Source organism: Pseudophryne corroboree, chromosome 5 (assembly GCF_028390025.1).
Source record: "Pseudophryne corroboree isolate aPseCor3 chromosome 5, aPseCor3.hap2, whole genome shotgun sequence".
In the NCBI taxonomy this organism is placed as follows: Eukaryota; Metazoa; Chordata; class Amphibia; order Anura; family Myobatrachidae; genus Pseudophryne; species Pseudophryne corroboree.
In genome coordinates, this window is record NC_086448.1 from 124,103,466 (window position 1) to 124,125,290 (window position 21,825).

The following is a 21,825-nucleotide window of genomic DNA, read 5'->3' on the forward strand; positions in this document are numbered from 1 at the left end:
AACAGCACACAGCACAGAAGGAACACATCCTTACTGTGTACTCTCCAAGTCCGGAGTGAAGATGGCGCAGATCAACGGGACTATATATAGAATCCAAAACCCGCAAAATCAGACAGCATGATGATGATGATGTTTTGCCTCATTTTTGGATCCGAGTCTGGCGAGCAAAACCGAGCCTGACTCGTATCCTTGCCCGGATCCCGATGTTCGGGCGGGTTCGGTTCTCAGGGAATCGAACCCGCTCATCCCTAATATTAAGTGCAATTTACTTCCATTAAAATGTATTATCTACAGTATGGAAAACTATTTAAATTTCCCAGATTCTCTATGTAGTATTGATCCTAGTAAGAAAATCCTCTGAATATGTCCTAACACGATCAGGAGCAAATAAAATATATTTACAGATAGTGCTGTTATGTTATAAAGAAAAGGTTGATAACATGTTGTGATTGAAACTTAAAAGTGCAAATGTTCTACTGTATATGAGCAAAACTTATGGACAGGCAGCATCTGGAGAAAACATTTTATTTGAAAAAGTTTCTACTACTTTGCCATGTTTATTATAGTATTGTTCTCCTATGTCACCTTCTATGGTACCAGCAGACACCTGGCCTCTAGATGTGGCATCATCACGATTTCTGACACATTTTCCTAACAAAGTTAGAAAAACTGGAAGAAAAACTAGCCCATGCAGGATTCCAAATGTAATGACGAGGAATATGATCTTAAAAAATGTTCTAAAGATGTAACTCGCTGATGCGGATAGAGCGATGACCCCAAGGAAGGTGGACAGAGCACCCTGCACTATAGGATAACCAAGAGAGTGTAAAGCATCCGTCATCCTCTCATTGACTGTGGTCTTCTGACTAGACACATAGGCATATGAAATGTGTGCTGAGAAGTCGACTGAGAACCCAATGCAGATAACAAGGTTGATCATAGAGATGGAATCTAAGTTAACATCCCAGAAAGCCATAAAGCCGGTTACACCAAATATAATAGAAGCTATGGTGAAAGTCACCCACAGGGAACATAGAGGATTTGGAATTAGCAGCATTGAGACCACAAACATGGCAGCTGCAGCAACCACAACATTCTGGATGGTGTTGTAGATGATTACGGCATATTGGTCAAAGTATATGAAGGCTGGATGATACACAAGAACCGGGATGTCACAGCTGATCACTGTGTTCCGGACATGGTTTAACATTTGTCTCTCATCCACTGCAGAAGTAACATTCACAGTCTGGATGAAGACACGAGAGGCTCGTATAGACCCTGAATAAATGTCCACATCCTGTTCATAATCAGGAGCTAATTTAAATAGTTGTGACAAGTTACCAATAAAATCACTTTTAGTATTAATGTCAAGTTTAATGAGATTAGCCATGCCTATGTATATATCCAACCAGGACTCTGAGAGGGACTCACTAACATAGCAGTCATCTTTAAGTGACTCTATACACCTGTCAATTTTAAGACGTACATCTGAATCCCAGTATGAAATCTCTTCTCTAACAACAACCATAACTCTGGGACCATACTGTGAAAAATATAACTCTTCATTGTCATAGAAGGAACGAACATATGAGTTGTCACTTGTCAGTAGCCAAATTCCGTAGGTCGATTCCTTCCTGCACCTGAAAACAGCCATATATACTGCTGGCCAGATATCTACCATACAGACCCAGCACCAAGCACTTGATCCACTTGTTTGTGATGAATGGACCATATTGCTTATGGAAAAAATCAGCAACTGGTTGGTCACTCTCTTTACCAGTGATCTGGCTGTATTTTCCCCCAACACAACACAGGTTATATGAACATGAACGATGATCATCTGTTTGGTCCTTCACCCTTCTACAAATCAGCCAATGCCTATTACTCTCTTCCCTTCTACCATTAAGGGCTAAAAATGCCCCAAAGAAAGTGATATTATACAGGAAACAGAACAATTCTGAAGTTCCAGCATAGATACAAAATGCCTTCACTGATTGAAAAGGCGTCATAATTCCTATGTAGAGGGCTAGAACATCTGTGAGTGTTGTAATTGTTATCGAGACAGCGGCTTCAGTGTATGTCTCAGCCATTCCACTTTACTCTTTACTTTAGTTTGTTGCCAACTGGAAATCATAATGAACATGTCATCTACCCCGACACCTAGAAGACAAAGTATTAATATATATTATTCATTCTAACACATTTCAGTACAAGCTTTTTAATAGTTTGAAAGTTTGGGGATAAATTATTTGGATTTTTTTTAATGAAGATTGGTTTCTATGTGCCTTATATGCTGCATGCTATATTACTCTTAATTAAAAATATTTTTTTTCTTTACCAACATTGCACTTGTTTTTTCTTATTAGATCTCTAATATCTAAAATACATTACTTACAGTATGTGAATTCCAATTAGATACAAGCATTATACATTGCCTTGTTATAAAAGTACATAAAAATGTATATAATAGCAGTATAAGCATATATGTAATACATGGTTATCCACCACACAAAGTGAAATACACAGTATGAATGTAATGTATTATGCACAGTATATATATATATATATATACACACACACACACACACACACACACACACACACACACACACACACACACACACACACACACACACAGTGATTCAAAAGTCGCAGTACACCCTTTTGTTTAAAAAACTGTGCAGGAAATGTTGTGAAAACTGAATACACCAGTAAGGTATGGGTGAGGTGGTATATACCGAACATGGGCGCCATCTTGAAATCGGCCATCTTGAATCTAAATCATTTTTGACAAATGGAAAAGGGGTCGTGTAACATATCAAACAACATCAGAATTTGCTGAAAAGTTTATTGCTGCTAACATATTTGAAATAGCAGTTATGCTTCAAAAGTTACAATACTTTTTTTGTTGCAGGTAACTGAAGATGGCTTTGACAAAAGAGGAGAGAATTTAGGTCATTTTGATGTCTGGAGAATAAAGTTTCCTTGTGACATACAGCTGCAAATTCTAACAACCGGCACCCAGAAAGACCTCCAATTTCACATAACACTGTCAGGTGCCTAATTTCCTAATTCCGAGAAACTGGGACTGTGGCTGACAAGTCACGGAGTGGTCGTCAAAAAAGTGCTACTGACGAGACAACCTCAACAATGGTTGAATGGTTGAATTTGTGTTGACCAAGAGGGACAACATGTTGAACACATTAAATGAGAACAGTTCAGCCTGTAATTCCAACAAAAAAAGTGTTGTAACTTTTGAACCATAACTGCTAATGCCCTAAAAGATAGCCCACCTCACCCATACCTTACTGGCATATTCAGTTTTCCCATTTCCTGCACAGATTTTGAAACAAAAGGGTGTACTGCGACTTTTGAATCACCCTGTACATAGTATACATCTCACAGCAATTTCTATATACTGTAATCTTGAGGCATTTATCTAATAGCTGTTTTTCCTCTTGCCAATGTTGTTCCACACTGTTGCTTCCTCTCCCTCTAATCTCCAAGACTTCACTGAGGATTCATCCTTCCTGTGGAACTCACTTGCTCAGGTTTTTCTACCAGCCTCCCCAGTTTTAAATGTGCCCTCAAAACGTAACTTTTTATTAAAGCATACCAGCGCTCCTCTTAAAATGATCCTTCTACAATACCCCACCATTTATCTTTTACAGTTCACCCTCCAACTGTTCTATGCTCTGACTAGTATGGCCTTCCTCCCTCTTTTTCTTCTCTAGTACACTGTGTCACTAGTGCTCTGTGCCCTGGTCTCTTTGTCCCCTTCATCAAGTCTGATTCTGTCTCCTCGTCCATACATTATACTGTACATTGGTTGCAGCAGAATTTCTCTATTATAGTCCAGATTTTATGGATATTCATGCTTGAGTTCAGAGTGTAGCCATGTTCATCTTACTGCATGTGGCATGCTGCATCACCAGGCGATTGCTCCATCAAGTTCCTAATGGAATTAATGGGTTGATCGCCGGCTGCGAATTGTTACAGCTCGGTGCGTCATGCTGCTTGCAGCATCGCAGCAAAAATTAATATGGCTATATCTGTAGTAACATTTAAGAGTTAATATAAAAAGTCCTGTGCTTTAGCCAGTGATTTATCCTTTGGTTAAGGAGTTAAGAGATATATGTTATGCCAAATATAATGTTTAATAAAGTGATTACAATTACACCTTATTTAAAAGAGTTCTTGCACACTATTTGACTTGCTACAGCAGATGGAAGCAAGCCAATCTGAAACAGAAATTATTTATTTTGATTGAGAGTCAATCCAGAACAGTCACCTTAATAACATGGTTACAGGTAAGGGTGAAGCCAGAGGCGTCACTTACCTCTGTAATACCCGGTGCAGCAGCGAGAGAAAAGGGGACGGGGCTTCGCGGGAATGGGCAGGGCTTAAATAGAGGGGTGGGGCTTCCAGGCGGCACCCGTTTTTAGACCATTGAAGGCACAAAAAGGGGCGGGGCTTTGCTGGAGGGGCAGGGCTTCGTGTCCCGACACCCGTTTTTTTGTCACTGGGGGGTGTTGGAGGTGAGGGCTGGCTCCCAGGGGTGCTGTCCCTGCAGTGCTGGCTCCTACACAGTGATAGGAGCCGAGTGCTGCACATAATATAACAGTGCAGCACTCGGCTCCTGTCACTGTGCAGGAGCCGGCATTTTGGTGTCACCCCTCGGCGGGTGACACCCGGGAGCGGGCCACCCTCCCCTTGTGACGCCACTCGGTGAAGCTAGGCTTTCTGAGGGCGAGGCAGCAGGGTCTCAGGCAGCGATAGGAGTATAAGAAAGGACAGGGTTAGGAGGGGGCAGGGATCTTGGGTTTCAGGCAGGGAGGGCAGGAAGTACTTGGGCATCTGCAGCATGAGCACTGGCAATTGGTTCTTCAGAACCCCCCTAGGTGTGTCCCTGCTTACAGGTTATTGCGCCATCTAAAACTAGCTATCTGATATTAATGCAACACAATGTTTTCATCTGAAAAACGACTCACAGTTTTCAGTCATCGACTGAACAAAAAAACAGACAGGACAATTACAAATATGGAATTATATTCACATAGCAAATTGAGTAGAAACATGACTGGGTGTAGTATGTTATGCCGGCGCCTGGGATCCCAGCGCCCAGCATACCGGCGCCGGGATCCCGACTGCCAGCATGCAGGCAGTGGGGTGAGCGCAAAAGAGCCCCTTGCAGGCTCGCTGTGCTCGCCACACTGTGGGTATGGTGGCGCGCTAAGCACGCCACGCTATTTATTCTCCCACCAGGGGTGTCATGGACCCTCCATAAGGGAGATAAGTTGTCGGTATGGTGAGCGCTGGGATCCCAACAGCCGACGTATCAAATGCCTCCCACATGAATAATAGCCAAAAATGTACAGTATGTAATAATATTGGGGGTAATTCCAAGTTGATCGCAGCAGGATTTTTTTTTAGCAGTTGGGCAAAACCATGTGCACTGCAGGGGAGGCAGATTTAACATGTGCAGAGAGAATTAGATTTGGGTGTGGTGTGTTCAATCTGCAATCTAATTTGCAGTGTAAAAATAAAGCAGCCAGTATTTACCCTGCACAGAAATAAAATAACCCACCCAAATCTAACTCTTTCTGCACATGTTATATCTGCCTCCCCTGCAGTGCACATGGTTTTGCCCAACTGCTAAAAAATTTCCTGCTGTGATCAACTTGGAATTACCCCCAATAACATTAATTGTTCAAAGTTGAGTTTATAACCATAAAGACAGTTCAAACAAAGTAACAAATAACATGTTTAATCCCAGAGTTATATTCCCCCCCTCAAATAAACTTACCCAGAATAAGAAATGGAGCATTTGCTACAGTAATGACAAAGGGCACTCCACACAGTAACAACAGCCCAAAACTAGAGAGAATGGCTAATCCAGAAGAAAGGACTCCGAAAGCAGCAGTCCATGCTTTAGTTCTCACACAATCAAGTCTGTGCAGAATTACAAATAAGAGAAATGTAAAAGTAAAAACATTAAAATCATCAAATTAAACATTTTAATTCCACTATATTATTATCAATTATATTTAAAAACAAACAAATAAAAACACAAACAACCTAATACACACTAACATAACCGGGAGTGAAACTGCCTTTGTGATTTACAATGTAAAGTTGGATATAAGAACTTAACTTTATACAGATCAGAGAGAATTCAATGACACATATGCTTGTAAAGTATTAAATAACACAAATTCAATTTATTAAAATATTAATTTTATATACCCCACAGTCGACTGGACAGAAAACATATTAAAAACCCACAATATATAAAATGCTATATAGTATGAGCTTTTGTATATAACATCACTACCCAGGAGGCTAATTCAAGGATTTGTCCATATAGCAGCAACTATTAATCACTTTAATGCTGATTATGATGGTTCACTTGCAACTACAGCTCTGCAGTTTTATAACTCTGTGCACAGAGAGAATGTTCTTTCTGGAAATCTCACACCATAGTGATAATAAAGGCTCTTTATCTTGCAGTGTCCATAGGCAGTGTCGGACTGGCGCATGAAGGGCCCACCGGGGAATGCAGTGGTAGGGGCCCATTCTTAGAGGCTTGGCAAACCATTAGTGCATGGTCTGGGCCCCTTGATATATAATACACTGCTCAAAAAAATAAAGGGAACACTTAAACAACACAATGTAACTCCAAGTAAATCACACTTCTGTGAAATCAAACTGTCCACTTAGGAAGCAACACTGATTGACAATCAATTTCACATGCTGTTGTGCAAATGGAATAGACAACAGGTGGGAATTATAGGCAATTACCAAGAAACCCCCAATAAAGGAGTTGTTCTGCAGGAGGTGACTAGAGACCACTTCTCAGCTCCTATGCTTTCTGGCTGATGTTTTAGTCACTTTTGAAAGCTGGCAGTGCTTTCACTCTAGTGGTAGCAAGAGATGGAGTCTACAACCCACACAAGTGGCTCAGGTAGTGCAGCTCATCCAGGATGGCACATCAATGCGAGCTGTGGCAAGAAGGTTTGCTGTGTCTGTCAGCGTAGTGTCCAGAGCATGGAGGCGTTACCAGGAGACAGGCCAGTACATCAGGAGACGTGGAGGAGGCCGTAGGAGGGCAACAACCCAGCAGCAGTCCCGCTACCTCTGCCTTTGTGCAAGGTGGAACAGGAGGAGTACTGCCAGAGCCCTGCAAAATGACCTCCAGCAAGCCACAAATGTGCATGTGTCTACTCAAACGATCAGAAACAGACTCCATGAGGGTGGTATGGGGGCCCGACGTCCACAGGTGGGGGTTGTGCTTACAGCCCAACACCGTGCAGGAAGTTTGGCATTTGCCAGAGAACACCAAGATTGGCAAGTTCGCCACTGGCGCCCTGTGCTCTTCACAGATGAAAGCAGGTTCTCACTGAGCACATGTGACAGACGTGACAGAGTCTGGAGACACCAAGGAGAATGTTCTGCTGCCTGCAACATCCTCCAGCATGAATGGTTTGACAGTGGGTCAGTAATGGTGTGGGATGGCATTTCTTTGGGGGGCCGCACAGCCCTCCATGTGCTCGCCAGAGGTAGCCTGACTGAAATTAGGTACCGAGATGAGATCCTCAGACCCCTTGTGAGACCATATGCTGGTGCGGTTGGCCCTGGGTTCCTCCTAATGCAAGACAATGCTAGACCTCATGTGGCTGAAGTGTGTCAGCAGTTCTGCAAGATGAAGGCATTGATGCTATGGACTGGCCCGCCCGTTCCCCAGACCTGAATCCAATTGAGCACATCTGGGACATCATGTCTCGCTCCATCCACCAACGACACATTGCACCACAGACTGTCCAGGAGTTGGCCGATGCTTTAGTCCTGGTCTGGGAGCAGATCCCTCAGGAGACCATCCACCACCTCATCAGGAGTATGCCCAGGCATTGTAGGGAGGTCATACAGGCACGTGGAGGCCACACACACTACTGAGCCTCATTTTGACTTGTTTTAAGGACATTACATCAAAGTTGGATCAGCCTGTAGTGTGTTTTTCACTTTAATTTTGAGTGTGACTTCAAATCCAGACCTCCATGGGTTAATAAATTTGATTTCCATTGATCATTTTTGTGTGATTTTGTTGTCAGCACATTCAACTATGTAAAGAACAAAGGGGGTGATGTATGAAAAACGTCCTAACGGACGTTATGTGCCTGGGGGCGTATCACCACATTATCGTGGTGATACGCCCCCACCCGCCGCCACAATGTATTATTTGCATGCCTGCCGATGTGGGAGGGCGTTATGTCACCTGTAGTGTGATATGCCTTCTTCCACATCGGCGAGGCTGTTATCGGCGCAGCAGTCTGTGCGCATGCGCCCTTCTCCCCTCCTTCCAGCAGGCACTGCTAGCAGCCTCCGGCTCATGCGCCGCCGGAGGTTTGTCCAGGAACAATAAAGTTTTTTCATCTCAATTTCATTTAAAAAAAAAAACAACAGCACATCCATGATTGATGGTAACACACAGCGCCTGGCCGGGGGAGGCGTTACGCCCGGCGTTCACAAGAGACGAAAAGTGACAGCAGAGGCAATCATACATTGCCTCTGCTCTTCGTCTCCCATTCACTTCAGCGGGGTAGCGGTAAGTGGCGGGGGCGTGCGGCGGAGAGGCCATACGGCGTTAACACGCCATTCATACATTAAGAGGAAGTGCTAAATGCAGGCTTAAGGTGCGCTGTGGTCAGCGGAAACCACAGCGCACTTTCATACATCTGCCCCAAAGTATTTAATAAGAATATTTCATTCATTCAGATCTAGGATGTGTTATTTTAGTGTTCCCTTTATTTTTTTGAGCAGTGTATATATATATAGTAAATACTGCTAGTGCGTGCATGATAATGTTCCAGAATAATAACAGCAATGCACTGTCGAAAATACACCATAGTCCTGTGCAGCATAATGTAACATATTCAGAATGTATAAGTGAGAGGGTGGGCCCCCAGGCAGTGGGGCCCACCGGTGGTTTCCCCTGTACCCCTATGGGCCAGTCCGAGCCTGTCCATATACCTCTCCTTATTAGGATGCTCCCGGCTGCTGGTTGAATCCTTTAGGCACAGCTCAGGCTTGGTGCTCTATAGATAGAAACAGAGGGTAGAGACGGTTTTCTGGACATGCAGGTCGGCTCTCTGTCAGTAGTCCAGACACTGTAGGGGCTGTAACGTAGAGTGGTGTTATACAAAAAAGCTCATACTATATAGCATTTTAAATGTTGTGGGTTTTTAATATTTTTTCTGTCCGGTCGACTGTGGGGTATATGATATTAATATTTTAATAAATTGAATTTGTATTTTTTAATACTTTACAAGCGCATGTGTCATTGAATTCGCTCTGATTTGTGTTTTTCTTTTAAGGGGTTGAGTATTCCCCTCTCTGACACAGCTGCTAGGTAAAGGGATTTTTTACAAGGCAAACCAGGAGCTTTATCACTTTTCTGCCTGTTTAACTTTATACAGAGCTGCGATGGCAGAGCTATCATATGCAATTTTTCAAAAACTATGCAGGATTTTGACAGGATTTTGCCAAAACCACCCTCTGTGTTTTGTTTTTGCCAAAACCACCATCAAGTGTTTTGGTTCGGATTTGGTTATAGATTTCTTGAAAATTGATAAAACATCAGATGAGTTGGTTAAGTTGCTTAAAGATAAATGTAGGTATGCATGGCAATATAGATCTATTAAAAATGTGGGGGTTCATTTATCTAGAGTTAGAGATTTATTTGACTGTAATTATAATGTCTTGCTATGTAGCTTTGAGAAACTTGTTACAGATTGGCTGACTCATGAGATATCTTGGTTGGGGCGTATTGCAGCCACCACGATGATTAGGGATGTGCACCGGAAATTTTTCGGGTTTTGTGTTTTGGTTTTGGGTTCGGTTCCGTGGCCGTGTTTTGGGTTCGAACGCGTTTTGGCAAAACCTCACCGAATTTTTTTTGTCGGATTCGGGTGTGTTTTGGATTCGGGTGTTTTTTTCAAAAAACCCTAAAAAACAGCTTAAATCATAGAATTTGGGGGTCATTTTGATCCCAAAGTATTATTAACCTCAATAACCATAATTTCACTCATTTTCAGTCTATTCTGAACACCTCACACCTCACAATATTATTTTTAGTCCTAAAATTTGCACCGAGGTCGCTGGATGACTAAGCTCAGCGACCCAAGTGGCCGACACAAACACCTGGCCCATCTAGGAGTGGCACTGCAGTGTCACGCAGGATGGCCCTTCCAAAAAACACTCCCCAAACAGCACATGACGCAAAGAAAAAAAGAGGCGCAATGGGGTAGCTGTGTGAGTAAGCTAAGCGACCCTAGTGGCCGACACAAACACCTGGCCCATCTAGGAGTGGCACTGCAGTGTCAGGCCGGATGGCCCTTCCAAAAAATACTCCCCAAACAGCACATGACGCAAAGAAGAAAAAAAAGAGGCGCAATGAGGTAGCTGTGTGACTAAGATAAGTGACCCTAGTGGCCGACACAAACACCTGGCCCATCTAGGAGTGGCACTGCAGTGTCACGCAGGATGGCCCTTCCAAAAAATACTCCCCAAACAGCACATGACGCAAAGAAGAAAAAAAAGAGGCGCAATGAGGTAGCTGGGTGACTAAGATAAGCGACCCTAGTGGCCGACACAAACACCTGGCCCATCTAGGAGTGGCACTGCAGTGTCACGCAGGATGGCCCTTCCAAAAAACACTCCCCAAACAGCACATGACGCAAAGAAAAAAAGAGGCGCAATGGGGTAGCTGTGTGAGTAAGCTAAGCGACCCTAGTGGCCGACACAAACACCTGGCCCATCTAGGAGTGGCACTGCAGTGTCAGGCCGGATGGCCCTTCCAAAAAATACTCCCCAAACAGCACATGACGCAAAGAAGAAAAAAAAGAGGCGCAATGAGGTAGCTGTGTGACTAAGGATAAGTGACCCTAGTGGCCGACACAAACACCTGGCCCATCTAGGAGTGGCACTGCAGTGTCACGCAGGATGGCCCTTCCAAAAAATACTCCCCAAACAGCACATGACGCAAAGAAGAAAAAAAAGAGGCGCAATGAGGTAGCTGGGTGACTAAGATAAGCGACCCTAGTGGCCGACACAAACACCTGGCCCATCTAGGAGTGGCACTGCAGTGTCACGCAGGATGGCCCTTCCAAAAAACACTCCCCAAACAGCACATGACGCAAAGAAAAATGAAAGAAAAAAGAGGTGCAAGATGGAATTGTCCTTGGGCCCTCCCACCCACCCTTATGTTGTATAAACAGGACATGCACACTTTAACCAACCCATCATTTCAGTGACAGGGTCTGCCACACGACTGTGACTGAAATGACGGGTTGGTTTGGACCCCCACCAAAAAAGAAGCAATTAATCTCTCCTTGCACAAACTGGCTCTACAGAGGCAAGATGTCCACCTCATCATCATCCTCCGATTCATCACCGTGTACATCCCCCTCCTCACAGATTATCAATTCGTCCCCACTGGAATCCACCATCACAGCTCCCTGTGTACTTTGTGGAGGCAATTGCTGCTGGTGAATGTCTCCATGGAGGAATTGATTATAATTCATTTTAATGAACATCATCTTCTCCACATTTTCTGGAAGTAACCTCGTACGCCGATTGCTGACAAGGTGAGCGGCGGCACTAAACACTCTTTCGGAGTACACACTTGTGGGAGGGCAACTTAGGTAGAATAAAGCCAGTTTGTGCAAGGGCCTCCAAATTGCCTCTTTTTCCTGCCAGTATAAGTACGGACTGTCTGACGTGCCTACTTGGATGCGGTCACTCATATAATCCTCCACCATTCTTTCAATGGTGAGAGAATCATATGCAGTGACAGTAGACGACATGTCCGTAATCGTTGGCAGGTCCTTCAGTCCGGACCAGATGTCAGCATCAGCAGTCGCTCCAGACTGCCCTGCATCACCGCCAGCGGGTGGGCTCGGAATTCTGAGCCTTTTCCTCGCAGCCCCAGTTGCGGGAGAATGTGAAGGAGGAGATGTTGACAGGTCGCGTTCCGCTTGACTTGACAATTTTCTCACCAGCAGTTCTTTGAACCCCTGCAGACTTGTGTCTGCCGGAAAGAGAGATACAACGTAGGTTTTAAATCTAGGATCGAGCACGGTGGCCAAAATGTAGTGCTCTGATTTCAACAGATTGACCACCCGTGAATCCTTGTTAAGCGAATTAAGGGCTCCATCCACAAGTCCCACATGCCTAGCGGAATCGCTCAGTGTTAGCTCCTCCTTCAATGTCTCCAGCTTCTTCTGCAAAAGCCTGATGAGGGGAATGACCTGACTCAGGCTGGCAGTGTCTGAACTGACTTCACGTGTGGCAAGTTCAAAAGGTTGCAGAACCTTGCACAACGTTGAAATCATTCTCCACTGCGCTTGAGACAGGTGCATTCCACCTCCTATATCGTGGTCAGTTGTATAGGCTTGAATGGCCTTTTGCTGCTCCTCCAACCTCTGAAGCATATAGAGGGTTGAATTCCACCTCGTTACCACTTCTTGCTTCAGATGATGGCAGGGCAGGTTCAGGCGTTTTTGGTGTTGCTCCAGTCTTCTGTACGTGGTGCCTGTATGCCGAAAGTGTCCCGCAATTCTTCTGGCCACCGACAGCATCTCTTGCACGCCCCTGTCGTTTTTTAAATAATTCTGCACCACCAAATTCAAGGTATGTGCAAAACATGGGACGTGCTGGAATTTGCCCTGATTTAATGCACACACAATATTGCTGGCGTTGTCCGATGCCACAAATCCACAGGAGAGTCCAATTGGGGTAAACCATTCTGCGATGATCTTCCTCAGTTGCCGTAAGAGGTTTTCAGCTGTGTGCGTATTCTGGAAAGCGGTGATACAAAGCGTAGCCTGCCTAGGAAAGAGTTGGCGTTTGCGAGATGCTGCTACTGGTGCCGCCGCTGCTGTTCTTGCGGCGGGAGTCAATACATCTACCCAGTGGGCTATCACAGTCATATAGTCCTGAGTCTGCCCTGCTCCACTTGTCCACATGTCCGTGGTTAAGTGGACATTGGGTACAACTGCATTTTTTAGGACACTGGTGAGTCTTTTTCTGAGGTCTGTGTACATTTTCGGTATCGCCTGCCTAGAGAAATGGAACCTAGATGGTATTTGGTACCGGGGACACAGTACCTCAAACAAGTCTATAGTTGGCTCTGCAGTAATGATGGATACCGGAACCACGTTTCTCACCGCCCAGGATGCCAAGGCCTCAGTTATCCGCTTTGCAGCAGGATGACTGCTGTGATATTTCATCTTCCTCGCAAAGGACTGTTGGACAGTCAATTGCTTGGTGGAAGTAGTAAAAGTGGTCTTACGACTTCCCCTCTGGGATGACCATCGACTCCCAGCAGCAACAACAGCAGCGCCAGCAGCAGTAGGCGTTACACTCAAGGATGCATCGGAGGAATCCCAGGCAGGAGAGGACTCGTCAGAATTGCCAGTGACATGGCCTGCAGGACTATTGGCATTCCTGGGGAAGGAGGAAATTGACACTGAGGGAGTTGGTGGGGTCGTTTGCGTGAGCTTGGTTACAAGAGGAAGGGATTTACTGGTCAGTGGACTGCTTCCGCTGTCGCCCAAAGTTTTTGAACTTGTCACTGACTTATGATGAATGCGCTGCAGGTGACGTATAAGGGAGGATGTTCCGAGGTGGTTAACGTCCTTACCCCTACTTATTACAGCTTGACAAAGGCAACACACGGCTTGACACCTGTTGTCCGCATTTCTGTTGAAATACTTCCACACCGAAGAGCTGATTTTTTTGGTATTTTCACCAGGCATGTCAATGGCCATATTCCTCCCACGGACAACAGGTGTCTCCCCGGGTGCCTGACTTAAACAAACCACCTCACCATCAGAATCCTCCTTGTCAATTTCCTCCCCAGCGCCAGCAACACCCATATCCTCCTCATCCTGGTGTACTTCAACACTGACATCTTCAATCTGACTATCAGGAACTGGACTGCGGGTGCTCCTTCCAGCACTTGCAGGGGGCGTGCAAATGGTGGAAGGCGCATGCTCTTCACGTCCAGTGTTGGGAAGGTCAGGCATCGCAACCGACACAATTGGACTCTCCTTGTGGATTTGTGATTTCGAAGAACGCACAGTTCTTTGCTGTGCTTTTGCCAGCTTGAGTCTTTTCATTTTTCTAGCGAGAGGCTGAGTGCTTCCATCCTCATGTGAAGCTGAACCACTAGCCATGAACATAGGCCAGGGCCTCAGCCGTTCCTTGCCACTCCGTGTGGTAAATGGCATATTGGCAAGTTTACGCTTCTCCTCCGACGATTTTATTTTAGATTTTTGAGTCCTTTTTTTACTGATATTTTGTGTTTTGGATTTTACATGCTCTGTACTATGACATTGGGCATCGGCCTTGGCAGACGACGTTGATGGAATTTCATCGTCTCGGCCATGACTAGTGGCAGCAGCTTCAGCACGAGGTGGAAGTGGATCTTGATCTTTCCCTATTTTTGGAACCTCAATATTTTTGTTCTCCATATTTTAATAGGCACAACTAAAAGGCACCTCAGGTAAACAATGGAGATGGATGGATACTAGTATACTTATGGATGACGAGTGACTGACGACACAGAGGTAGCTACAGCCGTGGACTACCGTACTGCGTCTGCTTGTATAGAGATGATAATGATATAAAAAATATATATATATCACTACTGCAGGTATATATAATATAATGACGGACCTGCTGGACACTGTCAGCAGACTCCTAAACTACTAGTATGAAGAAGATAGAAAAAAAAACCCCACCACAGGTAGGTATACAATTATGGACGAGCACTGACAACACAGAGGTAGCTACAGCCGTGGACTACCGTACTGCGTCTGCTAGTATAGAGATGATAATGATATAAAAAATATATATATATCACTACTGCAGGTATATATAATATAATGACGGACCTGCTGGACACTGTCAGCAGACTCCTAAACTACTAGTATGAAGAAGATAGAAAAAAAAACCCCACCACAGGTAGGTATACAATTATGGACGAGCACTGACTACACAGAGGTAGCTACAGCCGTGGACTACCGTACTGCGTCTGCTAGTATAGAGATGATAATGATATAAAAAATATATATATATCACTACTGCAGGTATATATAATATAATGACGGACCTGCTGGACACTGTCAGCAGACTCCTAAACTACTAGTATGAAGAAGATAGAAAAAAAAAACCACCACAGGTAGGTATACAATTATGGACGAGCACTGACGACACAGAGGTAGCTACAGCCGTGGATTACCGTACTGCGTCTGCTAGTATAGAGATGATAATGATATAAAAAATATATATATATCACTACTGCAGGTATATATAATATAATGACGGACCTGCTGGACACTGTCAGCAGACTCCTAAACTACTAGTATGAAGAAGATAGAAAAAAAAAACCCCACCACAGGTAGGTATACAATTATGGACGAGCACTGACGACACAGAGGTAGCTACAGCCATGGACTACCGTACTGCGTCTGCTAGTATAGAGATGATAATGATATAAAAAATATATATATATCACTACTGCAGGTATATATAATATAATGACGGACCTGCTGGACACTGTCAGCAGACTCCTAAACTACTAGTATGAAGAAGATAGAAAAAAAAACCCCACCACAGGTAGGTATACAATTATGGACGAGCACTGACGACACAGAGGTAGCTACAGCCGTGGACTACCGTACTGCGTCTGCTAGTATAGAAATGATAATGATATAAAAATATATATATATCACTACTGCAGGTATATATAATATAATGACGGACCTGCTGGACACTGTCAGCAGACTCCTAAACTACTAGTATGAAGAAGACAGAAAAAAAAAACCCACCACAGGTAGGTATACAATTATGGACGAGCACTGACGACACAGAGGTAGCTACAGCCGTGGACTACCGTACTGCGTCTGCTAGTATAGAGATGATAATGATATAAAAAATATATATATATCACTACTGCAGGTATATATAATATAATGACGGACCTGCTGGACACTGTCAGCAGACTCCTAAACTACTAGTATGAAGAAGATAGAAAAAAAAACCCCACCACAGGTAGGTATACAATTATGGACGAGCACTGACGACACAGAGGTAGCCACAGCCGTGGACTACCGTACTGCGTCTGCTAATATAGAGATGATAAAGATGATAGAGATGAACAAAAAAAATATAACACTACTGCAGGTAAATATTTATATAATATAATGAATGACGGACCTGCTGGACACTGTCAGCAGAATACGTTTATAGAATAAAAAAAAAAACACCACAGGAGTGTTTAACTTTTTCAGGCATACAATATACTGGTGGTCACTGGTCAGTCACACTGGCAGCAAAAGTGTGCACTGTACTCCTGCTATAACTGCACCCCAGTCTCCCCTACAATTCAGCTGTGTGAGCAGTGAGCACTCAGCACAGTCAGATATACATAGATGATATTATCATGCAGCACACTGAGGCTGAACACAGATATGGTATGTGACTGTGTATCGTTTTTTTTCAGGCAGAGAACGGATTATATTAAATAATAAATAAAACTGGTGGTGGTCACTAGTAACTATCAGCAAAACTCTGCACTCTGAGTACTCCTAATGCTCCCCAAAATTACTAAGTTAGTAGTAAATCAACTCAAGTGTCTCTATCTATTCTAACGGAGAGGACGCCAGCCACGTCCTCTCCCTATCAATCTCAATGCACGTGTGAAAATGGCGGCGACGCGCGGCTCCTTATATAGAATCCGAGTCTCGCGATAGAATACGAGCCTCGCGAGAATCCGACAGCGGGATGATGACGTTCGGGCGCGCTCGGGTTAACCGAGCAAGGCGGGAAGATCCGAGTCTGCCTCGGACCCGTGTAAAAAGGCTGAAGTTTGGGGGGGTTCGGATTCCGAGGAACCGAACCCGCTCATCTCTAACGATGATCCTACTCCCAAAACTTATGTATCTATTCCGTGCTATCCCCAGACCACTCCCTAAATCTGTAAGTGATAAATTTAATAATATCCTATCCCAATATGTTTGGAAAGGTGCTAGGCCCCGTATAGCCAGACGGACTCTTGTTCTACCCAAAACTATTGATGGTGTGGCCTACCCTGATCTAGACGGCTATCATGCAGCCTGCATACTCAATCAGGTTCGAGATTGGTTTGCTTCACTGACACCGAAGCCCTGGGTAATGATAGAACGTTCCTTTGTATTACCAGTGACGCTTACAGACTTGCTTTGGCTCCCTTCACATGCTGCCCCTCAGTTGCTCGGCCCGGGAGCGGTGATTAGGACAACCTTGTCCGTGTGGCATAGACTTGTCTCCAAACATGATGATTTATCTTTGCCTGCCCCTGACCTTATGCTTTTGACTATCGCACGGCTCATTCCTGATTTGAAGCTTGATTCGTTGCACTTAGTGGGCCTCTCGAGCTTAAGAGATATCTTCCCTGAAGGGCAACTAGCATCCTTTTCCTACATACAAACGCACTTTCATATTCCTGAACAGGATTTTTTTAAGTGTCTCCAATTACGTCACTGGTTGACCACCTACCTTGGTGGGGTGCATGTTCTCCCTCTTTTCCCTAAACTGGTACTGTCTAGATTGACCTCCCCACAACACCGAGGAGGTATAACAAAATGGTATCACTTAATAGTGACTAATCTCAAAACAGGGAAATTACCAGCTTATCTCAAATGGGAAAAGGATCTGTCTAGAACTCTCAACGAGGAAGATTGGGACTCTATCTCTTATAACTGTTTTAGGATATCAAAATGTTTGAGCCACTCTGAGATGTTTTATAAACTGTGCCAGAGGGCATAATTCACACCAGAGCTGCAACACAGTATATGGCCTTCCACTTCCCGGTATTGCTGGAGGTACTGTGGCTGTATAGGGACTGGAGTATAGATCATATTTTTTGGGAATGCCCTGTGCTCCGTCTGAGGTATTCTCTCTTATAGAAGATGTGTTACTTGTGATAATTCCTGTTGACCCTATAGTGGCATTATTTCATTATTCTTCTCAGCAGCTTCTTAGGGGCGACGCTTATCTCCTTGGACATGTATTGATTTCTACTAAGGCTTCTATAGCGCAGTTATGGAAATCAGCTTCTGTGCCTTGTATTCAGCATATTGTTCATAAAGTCCACAAACATTATGTGTTTGAAACGGCTGCCTATAAATATTCCTCCTCTGCCTCTTCTATACATATGAAGTGGTTCAAATGGAGCGAATACCGGGAGACTGTGGGTCAGTCCACTATATACAGTGATCCTGAAGTTTTCACGGTTTTACAGTCTCCAAGAGACACTTTTGTCCCATGATTCATTTGAACCACGGTATACTGTTTGATTTATGATTGACATGCACATAGTACTGTTTGTGTTTATTACCTTGTCTACCCTTGTCTGTCTTTGTCTAGCCCTCTTGTTTCCCCCTTATATTTGTTTGCTTAATTAATTGTAAGATTGTTTGGCTTAGTACATAGTACATTACACTGTATTCTTGTCACTGTACCTGGAGTTTTGTGTTATTTGATCATAACATTGCTTGTACTCTGTTTTTCTTTTATGCGTTCTTGCTGTTTAATTAATAAAAAAAATATTATTTAAATTAAAGAAAATAGATAAAACAGCTAAAATCATGTCATTTGGACCTATTTTTGTTACTACAGTATTTTTAACCCCAATAACATTCATTTCCAGTATTTCCAGCAAATTTGACTCATGCTGTGTCACTTGTTTTAATTTTTAACAATAGCAGCAGGAACAATTGCTCAATATTTTCTAGTAGACAGGCGGTATATATCAGCCAGGCCAAGCACCCAGTATGTATTATGTAACACACAACCCAGCTAATACTGTATGATATGTTGTGTCACTTGTTTTAAGAGCAGCAGGAACAATTAGTCAACTTCAATAAGAATAATTTTCTAGTATATAGATAGGCATAATATTAATAAAGTATCTTAAAAAATATTTAATGATTATAAACAGGACATATTTTTTTAATTATTCTTTTTTATAACAGCCACGAAAACACTCAAGATGGCTACTGCAGTGTGTATCTGTGTATGTCTGTGCGTTTGTGTGTGTGACCAGAGCCATATTTACATTCAATATATGAGCCAAAAGGTACATCCGGGCATTATATACAGGTGCAGCAGTATAAACTCCTAGAAATTTGGGGAGTTTTGATTAAAGATGTGTGGAAAAGATAAGCAGGTGAGGCACTGCTCCATCTGCCATAGACTTTTTACTCCAGAGTTTTGGCTATAAAAATGATTAGAATAATGCAAAAAAGAAATTTCAAACATATTCTTTGTACTTTTCATATACTTTATACAGTCAAAACTCTGTCACAAACGTTAGTATGATAGGAAAGGCTCTGCCTCATCTGCCTCACCCCACCGCACGTCACTGGTGTGCAGTATGTGTGTGACAAATAGTGCACTTGCAGTGAATGTGTGTGTGTGTGTGTGTGTGTGTGTGTGTGTGTGTGTGTGACAAACAGTGCACTGACAATAATGATGCCTGCAGATACTGACAGGCAAAACCACTAAGTACAATTATTGTTTATAACAGGCTCTCTATACTCCTATAGCACAGTAATGGTGCCCTGATGGTGTGCTATAAGAGTATAGAACACTTGGTAAATGGTAATGGTGTTTTTACTTGAAATAAACATCTGATGCAGCCTCCTCCAGCATTGTGCCCGCGTCCTTCACCCGCTCCCTCCGGTCTACAGTGTGAAATGGCGTTCACAGTCATGAGGGAGGGACTTATATGGAATCCAAAACTAGAGATGAGCGGGTTCGGTTCCTCGGAATCCGAACCCCCCAATGACCCCCCCCCCCGAACTTCACCCATTTTACACGGGTCCGAGGCAGACTCGGATCCTCCCGCCTTGCTCGGTTAACCCGAGCGCGCCCGAACGCATCATCCTGCTGTCGTATTCTCGCGAGATTTGTATTCTATATAAGGAGCCGCACGTCGCCGCCATTTTCACTTGTGCATTGGAGATGATAGGGAGAGGCAGAGGCGGAACTACCGGCAGGGCAAGCAGTGCGTTGCACTGGGGCCCGCCTCTGTCCAGGGGCCCAAGCATGTAATGAGTCAAACTGACTCATTACATGCCGCTGTGCGCTGCGGGCAACCGCTGCCCGCAGCGCATAGCCGCCCACAGAGGAGAAGAGCAGCGGCACAGACGGGGGAAGGAGGAGGACGGAGATGGAGGAGGGAGCCGCAGCAGCGCTTTGTTACTGGTGGAGGCGCTGCTGCTGCTGGCCCTCTGCTTCACTATAGGCTGTCTTCCGAGAACAGCCTATAGTGAAGCAGAGGGGCAGCAGCAGCAGCGCCTCCACCAATAACACAGCGCTGCTGCGGCTCCCTCCTCCACCTCGTCTACTGCCCGGGAATCGTCAAGCTGCACCGAGGAGCCTGAGCCAGCGGAGAGGGTAAGTATGATTCTACTTTCTTTCTGTCTCTTTCTTTCTTTATTTCTTTCTGTCTCTTTCTTTCTTTCTTTCTTTCTTTCTTTCTTTCTTTCTTTCTTTCTTTCTTTCTTTCTTTCTTTCTCTTTCTTTATTTGTTGGGACTGCCTGCCGCTATGTGTAAAAATGGGGGACTGCCTACCGCAATGTGTAAAAAGGGTGGACTGCCTGCCGCTATGTGTAAAAATGGGGGACTGCCTGCCGCAATGTGTAAAAAGGGGGCACTGCCTGCCGCAATGTGTAAAAAGGGTGGACTGCCTGCCGCTATGTGTAAAAATGGGGGACTGCCTACCGCAATGTGTAAAAAGGGTGGACTGCCTGCCGCTATGTGTAAAAATGGGGGACTGCCTGCCGCAATGTGTAAAAAGGGGGGACTGCCTGCCGCAATGTGTAAAAATGGGGGACTGCCTGCCGCAATGTGTAAAAAGGGGGGACTGCCTGCCGCAATGTGTAAAAATGGGGAATCTGCCTGCCGCAATGTGTAAAAATGGGGAATCTGCCTGCCGCTATGTGTAAAAAGGGAGAATCTGCCTGCCGTTATGTGTAAAAATGGGGAATCTGCCTGCCGCAATGTGTAAAAATGGGGGACTGCCTGCCGCAACGTGTAAAAAGGGGGAATCTGCCTGCCGTAATGTGTAACAAGGGCAAGCTGTCTGCCGTAATGTGTAACAAGGGCACGCTGTCTGCCGTAATGTGTAACAAGGGCACGCTGTCTGCCGTAATGTGTAACAAGGGCACGCTGTCTGCCGCTATGTGTAAAAAGTGTACGCTGTCTGCCGTTATGTGTAAAAAGTGTACGCTGTTTGCTGTAATGTGTAAAAAGGGGACGCTGTCTGCCGTAATGTGTAAAAAGGGGGACGCTGTCTGCCGTTATGTGTAAAAAGTGTATGCTGTCTGCCGCTATGTTTAACAAGGGCACGCTGTCTGCCGTTATGTGTAAAAAGTGTACGCTGTCTGCCGTAATGTGTAAAAAGTGCACGCTGTCTGCCGCTATGTGTAACAAGGGCATGCTGTCTGCCGTTATGTGTAAAAAGGGGACGCTGTCTGCCGTAATGTATAAAAAGGGGGACGCTGTCTGCCGTAATGTGTAAAAAGGGGACGCTGTCTGCCGTAATGTGTAAAAAGAGGAATCTGTTCGCTGTAAGGTGTAAAAGGGTCTCTACCTGGTGTAGTGGTGCTACTGTGCGGCGTAATTTGAAGAATGGAGACTACTGTGCACCGTTTTAGGAATTGGTATTATTTTGTGGCCACACCCCTTCCCCGCGAAGCCACGCCACTATGGATTTT

The 21,825-nt window shown here is 44.4% G+C and overlaps 1 pseudogene; it reads right to left on the bottom strand.

The window, feature by feature from the left end:
* Positions 1-493: 493 nt before the first annotated feature.
* Positions 494-21,825, bottom strand: part of LOC134929566 (patched domain-containing protein 3-like) — a 58,528-nt pseudogene continuing 37,196 nt past the window's right edge.